Genomic DNA, 18,178 nt, shown 5'->3' on the forward strand with positions numbered 1-18,178 from the left:
TCTACAGTTTCTATTCCTTTTAAATATATTTTCTTTAGCTATGGCTGCTATGTTGGTGTACAATTTTGTTTATATAAAGCATTTGTTTCGTTCTATGACGTGAAAATGCTTAGTCTCTATAAAAATTCAGAACAAATTAATTAAAATTGAAGAATTAGCTAAAGAAATAATTACGATTCTTCGGAAATTTGCAACGTTTGCGATTTTGCATGTCAAAGTTATTATGGAATTCCGAAATTGATTTAGAGATTTTAGATTAGGATTTTCGTATTACAGGGTTGCCACCAAATTTTCAGATTCAAATTCCCTGACTATTCCCTGTTTTCCCTGACCATTTTAACAGATTTTCCCTGACTTATTAAGGCCACAATTTTTCTTTTATATTTTACTTTTATCAGAAGTTAATAAATTAAGATGAACTTATATTTTAGTAAAAAGGTTATTGCAATGTTGAAAAAATTTGCAAAACATTCAAGGAAATAAATGATAATCATAGAATTTGTCATAGATCTAGAGTTGAATTACCTTCAAAAAGTGCCAAGATAAAATTGAATTCCCTGACTTTTCCCTGAATTTTTAGGCCCATTTTTAAATTCCCTGACTTTTCCCTGATTTCCCTGTTTTCCCTGACGTGTGGCAACCCTGTATTAATTACCAATTTCTGAACTGATTTTCGCTCAAATTTCAAGTTGGTTTCACTGAATCCATTAAAAAAACATTAAAATAATTTTTTTTAAATCTTAGATTTTTAACAAATCTAAAAAATTCATCGAAAAAAATACACAAATCAAATTCCCTAAAAAAACCCATGGATTTTTATTTTATAAATAGTTCAATTTTTCTAGAGTTGTTAATTTCCCGGAAAAACAAATGCGGAATAATTTCAGGAAATCGGAAAAATAAAAAAATTGAAATAAATTACTTTTTAAGGGTTTTTATTCTAGACTAGTCTAGAGGTTTCGTTTTACTTTTGAATTAAAAAAAAAGACGAAAATGCCGCGAAATTTGCGAACACTTTTTTAATATATTGTTTTGGAAAAATACGGAATTTTTTTCTAATTTGGAAACCCACCGCTCATATCAAACATTCTAAAAGCCTTATTCTGTAGAGTGTGTAAAGTATGTATATAGATAATTCAAAATTAATTATAATTTAATATTAACTATTTGAAAGACTATATCATGAATATAAAAAACCGAAAATAATTCGTATGAACAAATTCAGCGGCTCCACACTATTGCTAGTAATATAGCAGGGCCCCCACTCAAATCTTAAATTTTTTTTATGGGGAAAAAGGATTGTATTTCTAAAATAATAGGACTTTATAGGACTATTTTTTTCAAAATTATAGGATTTTATAGGACTATATATGCTATTATATTTACTAACTTTATTCATTTAAAAACAAAATCTATATTTTGTGAAATAAATCTTTGATTTTCACAAAAAAAAATATAAAAAATTTAACTATTTAAAGGGAATATAACCTCAAGTCTTTTTTAAGGTTTTTTATGTTTTTTATGTTAACAATTTTGGCGGGAAATCACTAACCAGTGCCAAAAATATATTAAAACCATAGGAGGGAGCGGGAAATGGTCGAAGTGTTGGTGTTCCACACCAAAAAACCTGAGGTTATATTCCCTTTAACCACAAAAATATACTAGTAGCTAACCATGTTAACAAGTATAGAATAGAATGACTTTGAATAGGAATTTATCCTATAGCTAAATCTAACAATTTCACTGACATTATGAGTGGCGGGATTTGAAATGAGCAAAATATCAAAAGTATAGGAATGTTAGGACATTTTTGGGGATTTTGCTAAAAATATAGGATTTGTTAGGACATTTTGGGGATTTTGCTAAAAATATAGGATTTGTTAGGACATTTTGGGGATTTTGCTAAAAATATATGATTTGATAGGACTTTTTGGGGATTTTGCTAAAACTATAGGATTTGATAGGACTTTTTGGGGATTTTGCTAAAACTATACGATTTGATAGGACTTTTTGGGGATTTTGTTAATACTATAGGATTTGATAGGACTTTTTGGGGATTTTGTTAAAAATATAGGATTTGATAGGACTTTTTGGGGATTTTGCTAAAAATATAGGATTTGATAGGACTTTTTGGGGATTTTGCTAAAAATATAGGATTTGATAGGAATTTTTGGGGATTTTGCTAAAACTATAGGATTTGATAGGACTTTTTGGGGATTTTGCTAAAAATATAGGATTTGCTAGGACTTTTTGGGGATTTTGCTAAAACTATAGGATTTGATAGGACTTTTTGGGGATCTTGCTAAAAATATAGGATGTTATAGGACATTTTTTTTAATATAGGACCTCTGGGGGCCCTGATATAGGTAAAATGCTTCGAAACGGCATTCCCCCAGCGTGCAAAAGAGTAATTAAAACTTAGGAAAGAGTCTATAAAATATTATTCACGTGATAATAACGGCTACAAATCAAAAGAAAAACTGAAATATTGCGAGTACCAGAGTTGGTGCAGCTCCGCGGGTTTGAATTAAAAGTCTGTCGAGAAACTTTTTAATAATTAGAATTTAGGAGCCAGCGAGTCCGAAGCTTTTAACAGCCTGCCGTGAGTTCGACTCGTGTGGAGAAACCGTTTCCAGTCGGCCCACCATCTCGAGAGGGCCATTCGATATTACACACAGAGGCGCTAAGGTTTATTACTACCCATTAACGTTCATTATTACCTCTTGAAATGAAAATTTAGGTACTTCCTCTGGATTTCGAAAATACCGCGCTTCGCTCCTTTTAAAAGGGATTATTATTATTTATCGAGAGTTACAGCGCAATCGGGTCAAAGGCGGTCGGACTGGTGCAGTTTGCGACAAACACCGTTGGGGAACAAAATCGAGGTGGAAGTGAAAAACTCCGTAAAAAAGTAATATAATATATGAAAGAGGAAACCAGAATTTTGCTCTTAATTTCTTTTCTTCGAATTCTTGACCCCTCAACTCTCCCTCCCCTCGGACTGGCGAAATGGTATGGTCTAAAAACTATATACATTTTATACGGAACATTAGTCACCCACAGATGGAGCCACGCAGCTTCCAAGTCGCGCTTTTTTTTCCCGTCTCTCCACCCTCACTTTAATCCTAAGGGACCGTTCGTTCAGAGCTTTTATTAATTTCTAGAAAACATTTTGCTCGACGTCATAGGTTACCGAGCAGAGTTCGTAGAAAATTTCCGGAATCAAATACCCTGACATTTCCAGGTTTTCCCTGAATCAATTACCGTATTTTCCCTGACAATTTTTATAAAATAAATGAATGGTTTGAGGTAAAATGTTGCAAAATATTTATATTTTTATACATCTTTCAAAATTTATTTTACTGATTTTTTTGGGGTCATTTTTAAAAAACCTTACATTTTTGGACCATTTTAAAATCCCCTGACTTTTCCTTGATGTTTTGGGAATTATTTTCCAATTCCCTGACTTTTCCCTGACTTTTTCGAATAATTTTAAAATTCCCTGAATTTCCCAGACTTTTTCGAATCATTTTCAAATTCCCTGACTTTATGGAATCATTTTTCCAATTCCCTGACTTTTTCGAATCATTTTCCAATTCCCTGAATTTATGGAATCATTTTCCAATTCCCTGACTTTTTCGAATCATTTTCAAATTCCCTGACTTTATGGAATCATTTTCCAATTCCCTGACTTTTTCGAATCATTTTCAAATTCCCTGAATTTTCTCTGACTTTTTCGAATCATTTTCAAATTCTCGGAAGTTTCCCTGAATTTTTCGAATCATTTTCAAATTCCCTGAATTTTCCCTGACTTTTTCGAATCACTTTCAAATTACCTGAATTTTCCCTGACTTTTTCGAATCATTTTCAAATTCCCTGACTTTTTCGAATCATTTTCCAGGTCTCCCAGGTCGTGTACGAGCCCTGCCGATGTCACGGTGAGGTATAACGTCAACGTACCATCCTTGTCTGCTACGTCCGATAGAATTGAAACTGGCTTATTAAAACCACAGTTAAAGTCTCATTATCAATTTTGATTCTTTAAGAATGTGCTTGTTAAGAGAATAAAAATTAAAAATAATTTAACAATTGAAAATTAAAATAAAACGTTAAATGCGTTTAAACTTCGTCTACATAGACGAAAGACTATAGCACAGCTATTCGAGATTAGTAACAATTATAAATCACGTTGTTTGTAGGGATGACTGGTGTCAGAGTTTGATATTGAAACTATTGGAAGCGTTTACAGTTTCCGTAAGCCTTGGCTACTATGTTAAGAAGCTGGCGAAACTGACTGAATTGTTACCTGGGATTTCTACAGATCACCAAGTTTGTTAATGGCGTATGAGGTAATTAAGTTACCTTAATTAAAATTAAGTAAACGAATTTTAATTTAATTTAAAGGGGAACATGAACCATATTTATGATCGATCAACGAATTTTAATTTCATTTAAAGTTAACATGAACCATATTTGATCGATTAAAGAATTTTAATTTCATTTAAGTGGAATATGAACAATATTTATGATCGATCAAAGAATTTTAATTTAATTTAAAGGGGAATATTACCCATATTTGGTCGATTAAAGAATTTTTATTTCATTTAAAGGGAACATGAACCATATTTATGATCGATCAACGAATTTTAATTTAATTTAATTTAAAGTGGAATATGATCGATCAAAGAATTTTAATTTAATTTAAAGGTACAATGAACCATATTTGATTGTTTAAACAATTTTAATTTCATTTAAAGGTAATATAAACCATATTTATGATCGATCAACGAATTTTATTTTAATTTAAACGACTTATCAAATAATTTCATATTTCTGCCACTGGGTTTAACCAAAGACTATATAACGCTTCGCTTACTAGACAGGCGTGTTCTATGGCTCAACTTGCATACCGATTGTGGCTCCATCTCGACGCTGGCCCAAAATTTCCCCTAGCTTGAGCTGTGTTACTAGTGGCGCCTCTAGCCGCGGGTATAAATATTACCCCAGCTTTTACAGTGCTACAGAGGTGTTAACAGGTTTTTCCTAGGAACACGCCTGTCTAGTAAGCGAAGCGTTATATAGTCTTTGGGTTTAACAGAAGCTAGAGATAATTGACGCTAGTTACGTTAAAGACAAATCTTAGCCGACGACATGATTTAGTTCATACTCCCTTTAAGCGAATTTTAACACAGAATTATCCATATAGCAAAGTCCATAACTCCATAAAATTAAATCAAGATCTTTTATATAAATAGACGATAAAAAATTTATAAACTTTTATGAAAAAATATATAAATAGACGATAAAAAATTTATAAACTTTTATGAAAAAAAAATATAAATAGACGATAAAAAATTTATAAACTTTTATGAAAAAAAAATATAAATAGACGATAAAAAATTTATAAACTTTTATGAAAAAAAATATAAATAGACGATAAAAAATTTATAAACTTTTATGAAAAAAAATATAAATAGACGATAAAAAATTTATAAACTTTTATGAAAAAAAAATATAAATAGACGATCAAAAAATTTATAAACTTTTATGAAAAAAAATATAAATAGACGATAAAAAATTTATAAACTTTTATGAAAAAAATATATAAATAGACGATAAAAAATTTATAAACTTTTATGAAAAAAAAATATAAATAGACGATAAAAAATTTATAAACTTTTATGAAAAAAAAAATATAAATAGACGATAAAAAATTTATAAACTTTTATGAAAAAAAAATATAAATAGACGATAAAAAATTTATAAACTTTTATGAAAAAAAATATAAATAGACGATAAAAAATTTATAAACTTTTATGAAAAAAAAATATAAATAGACGATAAAAAATTTATAAACTTTTATGAAAAAAAAATATAAATAGACGATAAAAAATTTATAAACTTTTATGAAAAAAAAATATAAATAGACGATAAAAAATTTATAAACTTTTATGAAAAAAATATATAAATAGACGATAAAAAATTTATAAACTTTTATGAAAAAAAAATATAAATAGACGATAAAAAATTTATAAACTTTTATGAAAAAAAAATATAAATAGACGATAAAAAATTTATAAACTTTTATGAAAAAAAAATATAAATAGACGATCAAAAAATGTGTTAACGTTTATGAACGATCCCTGAACAGCACAGTCTTCCCCCTCCGTTTTTTAATCCCTTTTTTGTAGGAAAGACGAAGTGGGGGGCAGAAAATGAGAAAAACTGCTGGGGGGAGTCAGTCGCTCTCTCTCTCTTAAGATGATGACGAAGACGCGGGAGGGGGGATGGGAGTGCAGGGGAGGGATTGGTGCGCCACGGTGCGGCCACTCCCGCGAGTCATTTACGCTAACTGTCTTAATTGTGGACGCCTCCGAGATTTCCTCCGAAGAGAGCGCCGACGGATCGAGGCAGCCCGGACCAGAACGAGGGGGCGAAAATGGCCATTTCTTTCCCGAAATACTCAAATTTCGAAGGTTCTTTTTTTGCAGAGGTAAAAGCAACCGCGATAATGAATACCGAAATGGACGCCATCTTGCCGGTTTCTCATCCTAACTTCAAGCTTCAGCTGCCGTATCAGATATTGGAGATATCAGAAGGTTTTATTTTTACACGATTAAATGCCCAAATTAGACAATTCTATATAGAATTATTGCCCAGTTAGACAATTCTATATAGAATTATTGCCCAGTTAGACAATTCTATATAGAATTATTGCACAAATTAGACAATTCTATATAGAATTATTGCCCAAATAAGACAATTCTATACAGAATTATTGCCCAAATTAGACAATTCTATATAGAACTATTGCCCAGTTAGACAATTCTATATAGAATTATTGCACAAATTAGACAATTCTATATAGAATTATTGCCCAGTTAGACAATTCTATACAGAATTATTGCCCAGTTAGACAATTCTATACAGAATTATTGCCCAGTTAGACAATTATATATAGAATTATTGCACAAATTAGACAATTCTATATAGAATTATTGCCCAAATAAGACAATTCTATACAGAATTATTGCCCAAATTAGACAATTCTATACAGAATTATTGCCCAAATTAGACAATTCTATATAGAATTATTGCCCAAATTAAAAGATTCTATATAGATTTATTGCACAAATTAGACAATTCTGTGAAGTTATTGCCAAAATTAGACAATTCTATATAGAATTATTGCCCCAAATTGACAAATTCACAAATTGCTTACAAAGAAACAAACATGGCGCGAATTTAAGCTTTTTGGAGGGAAGTTAAGAAATGCTTATTACAACAAATCCAATTCTAGTACTAATTTAATCTGTTTTATGTAAAAACTATAAACAAAACAAATATGAAATACTAAATACTCATTTCTTGAAATAATTTAAAACATTAGTAAAATAGTATAAGTCATCCGCTAATTATAAATACTGAAATAAACAAGGTTGTCTGATTAAAATACTGATTTAAATCAGTGATTAATTAATTGATTTTTTTTTAAATCATTGATTTAAATGACGAATGTATTTATGAAAATGTAAGAAAGTAATCATAAAGTAGGTTCTTTAGAAATTTCAATTCCGAGAAAGCGCAATTAAATTTCATTATTAATTAATAATTCAATTTAATAAAGATTAATTTAAACTATAGTTTACGTATCGCTGCTGTCAAATTATTTATCAATAATAAAATCAATTTTTTTTAAATCTATAAAAACAACAACCCAGGAAATAAATGCTAAATAAATCAATTTAAAACTACACTTTCAAAATCTCCATAGAGAAAAGAAGCCATTTCAACGCAATAGCCCTTTAAATAAAAGATCCTTCACAGCCGATTGTAGAGTTTGTGCTGCTGCGACTGGACATATAACTGGTTTGTCTACGGTTTCTCTTTGTACTGCCAAAGCTGAGAAATTTCTATTCATAGATCTGGCAGCATTTTTCAACAGGGGATCAAGACAGTCAAAGAGGGGTTTATTTAAGCGCCTTTTCTAATCAATGACATGACGAACTAGTCGATGGAATTTACAAAAAAATACCTGGGCTATCAAAAAAAAACTCCGCCACCCAAAAACTACAGGCAATAAAAATCCAAAAAAAAATACCCCTGTCAAGTCTTAACATTCCCTAGATCAAACAGAAAACCCACATTAATTTTCACGTCCGGTTAAAAACCTCCCTACTCCCCAATATACATCCACCACTAAGAAAAAAAAACCACTACACCTTAACGTCAACAAAGACGGCATTTCTAAACACCCTTAGGAACGTTTGAACTAAGGCGCTGGCTAGACCACTTGAAAGTCCCGAGAAAAAATTCGATTCCTTGGAAAAAAATCATACCTAATGAGACCCCCTTGTTGTGAGCCAAATTTTTTCACTATCAAAAAAGGGGGTCGTAACGGAGGGTGGCAAATTAAGCAAAAAGAGAAAAGAGGGGGGCGTACTCCCTCTATTTCACCCCCCTCTCCTCCGTCAAAAAAGCGACATCCGCATAGCTGGTGAGCCATTGAAAAAAATTCGACGGAAAAAAAGTTATTTAAAAGATATATTCATTTGTCTTCTTTTTAAATCTTAGACACCAGAAAGGTTAAGTAGGGAAGCTTCATTTTTATGCGCATCAGAAAAGAGAGAAAATCAGTACGGGAGATCAACACCAGGGGCGCCCTAAAGGTCACGTGCTAAATTTATAGATAGGTAGGGGGAGGGGCCGGATTAAAAGCGTTTGCGTTTAAAAAAAATAAAGTTAAAAGAGAGAGAAAAAATTTCGGTTGATTAACTTCTTTTCAATATGGCAGTCTAAGTTTCCGACTTGGGGCAAAACACCCCCTCCCCCCTTCGAAATTCAGTCGAACAAGACTATCAATTAAATCCACAAAAGGCTCTTAATTCGGAGAGAAATTGATAGAGAGCGCTTTGATCCGGGTTTATACGTCGAATAGACATTGCCCTTTTATAAAGAAAAAACGACGCTACCGACATCTTGCGCCGTTTTTTGTATTGACCCTTGCTTGAACTTGTATTTTAAAGCAACTGTCGGCTCTATCATTGCCATCTGCATTATGATAAGGCCCTTGTTATTAGCGATGGCAATGAATCTATCCGATTCTTCGAAAAACTACTTTATTGGAGAGCGTGGTGCCATCTATTAATGCCACAGGAAGCTAAAATCCCAAATAGCGAAACAATAACGTCGGCAGAGAGCCAATTATAATAATTATAATTAGAAAACTTATACTCTACTTAATGGACTTTAACCATTATTACATATCCCATATAAAATAGATTGTTAAAAATTACCATAATTGAAGTTATTGTTATTAAAAACGAGACAATCAACGCGAGGGGTACTTTTATGTCCCGCCTTTTGGGTTAAAATGTAGCTTAAGCATCTTGTTTTGATTTCGACGCTAACGACATCTGTGGAATAAAGAGCTAGTACACGTCGAGTCGACACTTGCTTTAAAATGAGGTTCAGTTAGAGATGTTTTTATAAACTGAACTGAATCTAATAGTTTTTTTTTAAATAAGGTAAAACAATTACTGAATTGTGAAACTAACTTTGAAAATGTCAAATTCTTAAATTACATAATTAGCTTAATTATTAATTATAAAAATTGTAAATGAAAAAATTTAACTTTTCAAATTAACTTAAACTAAAAAATAATGAACATTAAAAGGTCTAATCTTATATTAATTAGTAATTTATTGGCTTAATTACCTAAGAAATTGTTAGTAAAAAATAAAATGTAGTTTATTGAATTAATTTAAAAGCTTAAAAATAACGTGAAAATAATGAATGAATTGACACTAACCATGAAATGATAAACTACATAAATGATACTATAAACGTAACTTATTGAATTGAAATTTAACTAGTTTAGCTTATAAGTTAAGTAAATGTATACTTTTTAATGTAGCTTATGACATTATTAAGTTGTAAGTTAAAAACAAAATTTATTTATTTATATTTAGGGTTGACATTAAAATTTGATAAAATATTTCGTGGAAAAACCCAAAATTAGTTAAAGGACCACAAAACCATTATGTATAAATTTATTGCCCAAATTAGAAATTTCTATATAGAATTATTGCCCATTGCCGAAATTAGACAATTATATATAGAATTTTTGCCAATTGCACAAATTAGACAATTATATATAGAATTATTGCCCATTGCCCAAATTAGACAATTATATATAGAATTATTGTCCAAATTAGACAATTATATATCTATTTATTGGCCAAATTAGACAATTATATATAAATGTATTGGCCCAATTAGACAATTATATATAAATTTATTGGCCAAATTAGACAATTATATATAAATTTATTCCCCAAATTAGACAATTCTATATAAATTTATTGCCCAAATTAGACAATCATATATAAATTTATTATATAAAGTTAAAAACAAAATTTATTTATTTATATTTGATAAAAATTTTGGTGGAAAAACCCAAAATTAGTTAAAAGACCACAAAGCCATAAAAAAATTTAGAAGTATCTTTAAAGTTTAAATTTGGTTTGAAACCAACCAACCGTCACAATAATAATAATAATAAATATATAAATAAAATAAATTATCGCTAAAAACTAATAATGACAACTTGAATTACATGACAAAGGTAATTTAAAATAATTTCGTTTCGAAGTTAAAAGGCGTGTAGTATTTGACAGCATCACGGGAGACGATTTTCGGGTTGTAGGTTTTCCCTACTATAAAAACAAAGTTAGCTATGGTAAAGACAGAGACGCCAGAGGAAGAGATAATATTTATTGTTGTCTGGCAAAACGACACCACCAGGGAACACATAAAAACGTCTAAATCATCTTTGCGACTACGCCCGCAGCACGGCGCACAGCGGCGCACTAGCTAAGGTCGTGTAGTGTTTGGTAGCCGCCGTAATTAACAGCGCTAAAAACATGCCTTATTAAAAAAACCAATGGAATAGCAAGCGATAATTAAACACGGTCTGTAATTGATACTGGAAAATGTCGAAATAGCTATTTAACAAATCGAAGGGTTTTCATATAGCCTTCTATTAATATTTCGTATTAGTTTTATTTATTACAACTCTAAATATATTTCGAATAGCCATCTACTACAACTCGAAATATATTTCGAATAGCCATCTACTACAACTCGAAATATATTTCGAATAGCCATCTATTACAACTCGAAATATATTTCGAATAGCCATCTATTACAACTCGAAATATATTTAGAATAGCCATCTACTACAACTCTAAATATATTTAGAATAGCCATCTACTACAACTCTAAATATATTTCGAATAGCCATCTACTACAACTCTAAATAAATTTAGAATAGCCATCTATTACAACTCGAAATATATTTCGAATAGCCATCTACTACAACTCGAAATATATTTCGAATAGCCATCTACTACAACTCGAAATATATTTCGAATAGCCATCTATTACAACTCGAAATATATTTCGAATAGCCACCTACTACAACTCGAAATATATTTCGAATAGCCATCTACTACAACTCGAAATATATTTCGAATAGCCATCTACTACAACTCGAAATATATTTAGAATAGCCATCTACTACAACTCTAAATATATTTAGAATAGCCATCTACTACAACTCTAAATATATTTAGAATAGCCATCTACTACTACTCTAAATATATTTTGAATAGTCATCTATTACAACTCTAAATATATTTAGAATAGTCATCTATTACAACTCTAAATATATTTAGAATAGTCATCTATTACAACTCTAAATATATTTAGAATAGTTATCTATTACAACTCTAACTATATTTCGAATAGCCATATGTTACAATTAAAAGCAATTACAATTTTAAAATACGGGTTCACAAATATCCCTAAAATTCATACTGGCCCACTAAATATCCTAATAGTTAATAAGGGCCCACTAAATATCCTAATAGTTAATAAGGGCCCACTAAATATCCTAATAGTTAATAAGGGCCCACTAAATATCCTAATAGTTAATAAGGGCCCACTAAATATCCTAATAGTTAATAAGGGCCCACTAAATATCCTAATAGTTAATACGGGCCCACAAAATATTACAATAACTCATACAGGAACACTTACTACCCCAATAACTCATACAGGAACCATAAATACCAAACCACAACACATACAGACCCAGATCTAATAGTTAATACTAAATATAATCATAAATCATACAGGCCCACTAAAAACTAAATAATAACCCAAAACGGTTCCAGCAAATATCACTATTACAACCTAAAAACGATCTCCTCTCCGAAAATAGCTATATCTATACCTAAATTATATAATACAGACATCAAAATTGAAGAATTTACGATTTCAGTACGCAATAAAACTACCTTTTTCCAATCAAAAACCAATCGTGTGAATGTATAGAACGCTCTTGACCCATTCGAACAAAACACGTGAAAAGATGTCCCATTCAACCAAATTCGGCCAAATTGTGTAGAAAAATTACGTTAGGCAATCGAAGATAAAAACCCAACTCAACCTTTTTTTTATCCAAAATAGTTTTAATCCAGAAAGATTTAGCAAATTTGGTACCAAAATATTTTGATCCAGCGCGATTTATTAAAATTTTCATACAAAATATTGATATCCAATAAGATTTGATGACGTTTTGTGCCAGATTTAATAAAAATATATTTAGAATAGTTATCTATTACAACTCTAAATATATTTCGAATAGCCATATGTTACAATTAAGATCAATTACAATTTTAAAATATCCCTAAAATTCATACTGGCCCACTAAATACATGTATATAGTTAATAAGGGCCCACTAAATATAATAATAGTTAATAAGGGCCCAAAAATATACTATCAATCGAATTAAACCAAATTGTGTAGAAAAATTACGTTAGGCAATCGAAGATAAAAACCCAACTCAACCTTTATATAATAGTACTTATCTGGAAATAAATATACCAGACAAACACTAAAATATAAGTTTTCTAACTATTAATTTTTGAATAGTTTAAAGTACCGCGAAATTTGTTTCGGTCAGGATTCCCAATGAACCGAAACCCGACGAATGGGCTTCACTCTAAAATATTCCCAGGATTCAATCAAATCTGGAAAGGATCGAAAATTTTATCCAAAATAGTTTTAATCCAGAAAGATTTAGCAAATTTGATATCAAAATATTTTGATCCAGCGCGATTTGTTTAAATTTGTATCCAAAATATTGTTATCCAATAATATTTGATGACGTTTTGTGCCAGATTTAATACATTTTTTTTACAAGAATTAATTTAATTGGTATTTTATCCTCATTTAATCGCTTTAGTCCCATTCGACCGAAATCCCATTCGACCGAAGGCGGTTTTTGAGGTGTCCCATTCGACCGAATTCCGCCGAAACGTGCTGTTTTTATGTGTCCCATTCGACCGAACGCTGCTATATAAATTGGCTTTTGGAATGAGCATGAATTATATTTTTATCTTCACCTAGTCAAGAAAAGTAACTGAACCAAAACTGAAATAGTAAACTTAACCAACTCTAACCTAACCTAACCTAACCTAAACATGGATCTTCGATAGTACATACCTTATAAATAAAATACCAAATCACCCCGCCAATTGGGCTACATTTTAAAATTATTTCGGTCGAATGGGAATAAACGATTTAATCAGTTCAATTTTGATCATATGTGGATCAAATTTTGAGAATTCGTACTGGAAGCTAAGCCATCTCTAAATGTTAATTTCAACTTGACATATTGATCGGCCATGCGAGGCACTAGGCATAAAAGCCGTCACTATCCGTATAGAACGCCAGCGTCTTGTTTTTCGAGAGAGGGAGACCAACATCTTAGAAAGGAAAGAGAGCAGATGATAGAAAATGATAAAAATTACACGAAAATAATTCAACTGACGGAATAAGGTGTACTCCCTTTTTCGAACGAACCAGCGCCCATTTTGTCATTTTCAGCAAAACCACGTGACAACTCCGCCCCCTCTTACACCCCCAACCCAACACAGATATAAATTGGAAAAAAAAAAAGTCCAAAATATATCGGTACCCACCCAAGGTTACTAGTAAGATTAATATTGTACTCAAAGTAACTCAATATTTATTCTACCTATTATTTAATTCTGCTTATCGTAGTCGAATTTTCTCGCTTTGAGCACGTCTAAAAATTAGAGTTGTAAGTCTTTTTTTCCGAAAATATTTCCGTATTTTTCCGAAAAAAATAAAATAAGTTGTAATTCAATGATTAGTCAAATATTGTTTTCAAATTTAAATAAAGCGGCATTTTCGCTTCATTTTTTCGAATCTAAAAGTAAAACTAAACCTCTAGACTAGTTTAAACTGATTCACAAATGTAACACTATTAATGTTTTGTAGTATGTTTACTGTTATTAGACATTTTATATCGATAAAAAGTTAAAAACATTAAAAACACTTAAGAAGTAATTTATGTTTCAATTTTTATTTTTCCGATTTCCGGAAAATTTTCTGGAAATTTTTTCCGCATTTTATTTTTCCGGAAAATTAACAACTCTATTAAAAATCGTCTTAACATAGTAATCCTTCCTAAATATAAATCAATGCATCACTGACGTTACAATTTGATAAAATATTTCGTGGAAAAAGAATACTATATACATTACATGTATAATTACAAGGCCTCAACATTTTTCTCACAATTTATTGCATTGGTTCGTATTTGATTATCGTCGCAATTTCCGATATATTTTTAAAAATTAGGATAGAAACCAAATTAATTTCATTAACTAATTGCATGTTTTTATCCCGCCACCTAGTGAGAAGCATTAAAACGAAACAAAATTACTTTTATAGGAATAAATATTATCACGTTATAAGATAAATTTTCATCGGTTGCATCGTGAATAGCAAAATAGTGCGACTTAAGTTGAAAGATAAAATTTGGTGGTCATTTTCGCGTGTTCTCGGACTAAAAGTGTACTCTTTTTACCCTAAAACGTTTAATTCGCTTGTTCCGGGGATGAGGATTACTCGAGGGGTAAGTAACTCTCGGATGACCTGTACACCGAGTTCGTACTTAGAACTGTTAAAGGTACGGATTTTAAAGAGTTCACGAACTCTTATTAGCACAGTCAGAGGTACGACAGTGTACACCGAGTTCGCGGAGTGACCAACCCCTCGGAATTACTCTACCCCATAATCAATTCGCTTGTTCCAGAGAATTAGGGCTACTCTTTTTACTCCTTCGCAAAAGGAGGTGTAAAGAGAGTAGATCGGATTTTGTCGTCTGCAAGCCAGAATTTGTCCGCTAAAAAGTCCACAGGCCACCATTTTGGAAAAACGTTTTTACTCCAACCTTAGACCAAGGACAGTAGATACAGGGACGAGAAAGTGTATTGGCGGCCTTTGTTGGAATATCTCACCTAAAACGACCTAAACGCGAGGAGAGTTAGTTGTAAACAAAAAAATGGCGGTCACCTAATTTTAGCGGTTCTTGACGAGGCTTAAGTGTTCAAAACAAATGGGCATTTTTTATTTACGCTCGTAGTTTTATTTTTAATTTAACATCAAAATGGTAAAAACTAACTACAATAATACTGTCCAGTGGTGAACCACGTCTTAACAATGGCCGCGTGTTGTTTACATCTAACTCCCCGTGAATATGAAGACGTTTAAAATCAAAAAAATTCCCCTGCTTTCTCGTCCCTGTATCTACTGTCCTTGCTTAGACCAAGAAACACAGGGACGTCGCGCGGTAGATATTTCGCGCCCGAAGCTTCGTTGCGCCTGCCTATTTCCTATTTATCTCGCGCTGTGTCGCTAGAAGCGAAGGTGAGTCAAATTTTATTGGCTATTTGAGTCACGTGCGCAGCCCTACAATCTGTCAGCACGTGGCCTGCAACAGCGTGGTTCCAAAAAACTACATTTCTGCTATGTTTTTTAATATTTGTGTCCCTAAAATATTAAAAAAATATAAAATAATTTAAAAATATGTAACTCTTAGCTGATTATTTTTTTCAAGTTCTTTAAAAAACGTAATTTTTATCTCTCCTGGATGGCGCCTATTGACTACTTGTATCACCTAACCCCCCTCTCTCTACCGCAGCCGCAACAAAGCCCCACCGAAAAATAAAGCGTTGGGTATGCTATGAGCGAGACGTCCCTGTGTTTCTTGGTCTAAGCTCCAACTCGAACTATTCGCCACCACAGAACCGGAGTAAAATGACGTCATCGCCTTACTCTTCTTACCCTACTCCGAAATCCCGGAACAAACGGAAAGAAACAACCTATTATTGTGGGAATCGAATTATGGCGCCATAACAATCTTGAAATCTCCAAAAAAGGATTTCAAAAACATCCTCCTTTGTAACAATTCTATTGATAACAACGGTCAGCCGGGCGGTCAGCTGGTTTTTTCAAGGGCATAACAATTACCGCCGTCAATGTTGACAGGACGGTTACAATGGCGGATTTAATCCTTCGACAGAAAGACGTTCGTCACTATCAATTTGGAGTTAAAAGCAAAATAGAAGCCTTGGGGTAAAGGGGTAAACCTAGGCCATCCAATTAAAGGCAAAATAGTCTCTAGAACTTAAGCTGTCCTCCCTAGAAATACCAAACCCATCAACCATAAATTACATTCTCGGAAAAGGGTCTATAAATTATCTCGAAATGTAATGACGAAAAGTGTCGACCAGTGGTCAGTAATGGCCTTGAAACTTGTGGAATGGTCATTCGGGGAATAAGAAAAACCCCTCGAGCGAAAGAGGAACCCCGTGAGAAAAACAAGAAACTACTTTCGACACGAAATTTGGTTTAGAACGCTTCGACGCGGTGGGACATTTACCATATTTCTGCAGGGGATTTTGAAACTGATAAAGATTTTAAAAGAATGCTGATTTTTGGTGTTTTAAGTTGATTTTGAATTTATTCATTTATTTATTTTCGGACTAATTTCTGCGCAGATTTTCCGATTTTCAAAGTGATTACAATGTTTCTTAAATCTATTTTAGATTTTAGTACTCATTTTATTGCCGAATTTGGTATTTTCAAAGCAATTTCAATATTTATAAAATTTTAGAACTTAATTTCGACGCTGATTTTTTTTAAATTTCCAAAATGATTTAAAAAATTTATAAACTCTATTTTACGAGTAATATTCATTCGGATTTTGGGATTTTCAAAGTAAATTCAGAATTACAAAAGTTGTTTGTCTTACAAGGAGGCATCCCGAAGTGTAACCCGGTGTAACCCACCGATTTTGTTCAAATTCGGGGGATTGGTAGACCTTCATGAATCATGAAAAATCCTAAAGGGAATTTATTCAATGGGCAACCGTTTTGCCATGGCAACGAAAAAGGTTTTTGACAACACAAAATATTAAATTTTCCCATTGAGAATAACATGGGATTTTGACCTAAAATTGATCAAAAGTTGATCAATTTTGATGTTTTTATTGTGAATTTTTATTTATTTTTTCTTTTTTTTTGGCATTTTCGAAGTTTTGAAATTTGTTTATATTTTTCACAGGGGGGCCCTAGGCATCGGTCAGAATCCCATGTTATTTTCAATGGGAAAATTTCCATTTTTTGTTGTCAAAAACATTTTTCGTTGCCATGGCAAAACGGTTGCCCATTGAATAATTTCCCTTTAGGATTTTTCATCATACATGAACGTCTACCAATCCCCCGAGTTTGAACAAAATCGGTGGGTTACACTTCGGGATGTCTCCTTGTTAGAAAATAAAATTTAGAACAAATTTTCGTGTCGATTTTTTGGATTTTCAAACTGATAAAATATCTTTCAACTTACCCATAGAAAGTAGCGCCATGCATAATCGTGTTGAAGACTGCAATAGGCGAAACTCGCGTCAACTGCCCTCTTTCGTCACTAGCTCGCAACTTGCGGGAAACTAGAAAAATGAAATAATTTTCATTATAAAAAGAACCACAATTTTTAGTATAAAAATGTTATTTAACAGAATAACTTGGTATCACCGATTTTAATAAGATAAACTTAAAAAAGTTCTAACCAATGTATAAAGCTTTAACCAACACTGATTGTAGTAATTAACACCACATTATATGTAAAGTATTTTACCATATATAAATTATACGTTTAAGAGTTGTTATTATAGATACACGCGAACCCGTAGTCACGAACAGTTGTAGGAGCGTTTGCGTTAGCTGTTATATGACTGCC

At 31.7% G+C, this 18,178-nt stretch overlaps 1 protein-coding gene across 1 annotated transcript in view; it reads right to left on the minus strand.

The window, feature by feature from the left end:
- The window catches only part of zfh2 (Zn finger homeodomain 2), a 145,335-nt gene that overhangs the window by 82,672 nt on the left and 44,485 nt on the right, over nucleotides 1-18,178 (minus strand). The window contains exon 2 of the mRNA XM_090168370.1: nucleotides 17,789-17,888. The gene's annotated coding sequence lies outside the window, so the exon portion shown is untranslated. The remainder of the gene's footprint in view (nucleotides 1-17,788; nucleotides 17,889-18,178) is intronic.

The sequence above is a fragment of the Leiobunum rupestre genome, chromosome 3 (genome assembly GCF_980474605.1).
Source record: "Leiobunum rupestre chromosome 3, qqLeiRupe1.1.hap1, whole genome shotgun sequence".
Classification (NCBI taxonomy): Eukaryota; Metazoa; Arthropoda; class Arachnida; order Opiliones; family Sclerosomatidae; genus Leiobunum; species Leiobunum rupestre.